Source organism: Sinocyclocheilus rhinocerous, unplaced genomic scaffold (assembly GCF_001515625.1).
Source record: "Sinocyclocheilus rhinocerous isolate Xijiao unplaced genomic scaffold, SAMN03320098_v1.1 scaffold338, whole genome shotgun sequence".
Lineage (NCBI taxonomy): Eukaryota > Metazoa > Chordata > Actinopteri > Cypriniformes > Cyprinidae > Sinocyclocheilus > Sinocyclocheilus rhinocerous.
In genome coordinates this window covers 633,790-635,356 of record NW_015663900.1, presented here as the reverse complement: position 1 = coordinate 635,356, position 1,567 = coordinate 633,790, and positions in this window count along the sequence as shown.

Genomic DNA, 1,567 nt, shown 5'->3' with positions numbered 1-1,567 from the left:
CTGTAATTTTAAATTATGTTTAAAACTATGTAAAATTACTAACAATATCTGTAAATTAACAACTTGACTATTATTTTAAGGATTATATTATTAATGACAAATTACAGTCATTCTCATTTTTTATACGGGAAAATTACCTTATTATTTATACAGTATTTTTTTCCTGTTTTTCTTAAATGACATACAAATTCATGTAAAATTACAAACAATATCTGTAAATTAACAACTTGACTGTTATTTTAAGTATTATTACATTAATTACAAATTACAGTAATTCTCATTTTTTATTCAAAAACATTACTGTATTATTTATACAGTATTTTTTCTGTTTTCTTAAATTATGTACAACTTTACGTAAAATTACAAAAATAATCTGTAATTAAATAATGTAACTCATTATATTAAAGATTTATGTCCATACTAACAATTTAATGTTCTTTTTTGTAATTTTAAAGTAAATCTTATTAGTTTTATTTTTAGCTGTATTTTTACATTCAAACTCTGTAATTTTATAATGAATAGAAATAGAATATATATTGAATAGAAAATCAGCCTTAAAATCCACAAATCATGTAACCGTGCAATAAAAAATGTATTGCATTAAAAAAATATATTTTTATAAAGAAAAAATCAACCAAGAAAGAGTGAGTGTATAAAGTATACAGTCAATAAGAGAAACACAACATACATACAAGTGTAATCACAAGAATTTATTGCAGAAATGTCAAAAAGCAGGGCATAATAATCAAATACTATCCCGATCCACTCCGTAAAGGCACGCGTTTCTCATTCAAAACACGCATCACCGGAAACACGGCATGTCACAATCTGAGACGAAACTGGCGAGAGCCAATGAACGTTTGATATCGCTGTTGTAAAACTTGTTGTAAAACTTCTTAACGGCAAATTTCGAAATCTGTGTACATTAATGAGGAAAAAAAATTAACTTAAATGATTTTAGCAAATGGCTGCAATATAACAAAGAGTGAAAAATTTAAGGGGGTCTGAATACTTTCCGTACCCACTGTATATCGCTGAATGGTTTGAATTTGGATCTGTACCTCACACAAAGCATCACACGTATAACGAAGATCTGAATAAAAATAAAATAATTTGATGATCATGTTATTTAATGCTTGTGGAGGAGTGTGGCCCAGATCAGTCCAGTGATTATGTGGCCCAAATCAGGCTTGTGATCTGACAGCATATTATGTGACCCGCCCCATGGTAAACCAAATAAATATTGCATGATAATGGTTAAATGATCTCTCTCTCTCTCTTTATGTAAGGATTCTAAGATTATTTGTTCTGTGAATAATAATATAAAATATAATAATATTGTAATTAAGTGCAGTTTATTGCAGTTGACTGATTTACTGATTTGCTTAATTTTGAAATTATATGTTTCATTCTGTTTTGACTTGCCATTTCAAAGATTACATTTAAACAATACTACACTTCAATACAATTTCTGTGATCATTTAACCATTATCATGCAATATTTTATTTATCTTGTTTATCATGGGTCACATAATATGCTGTCAGATCACAAGCCTGATTTGGGCCA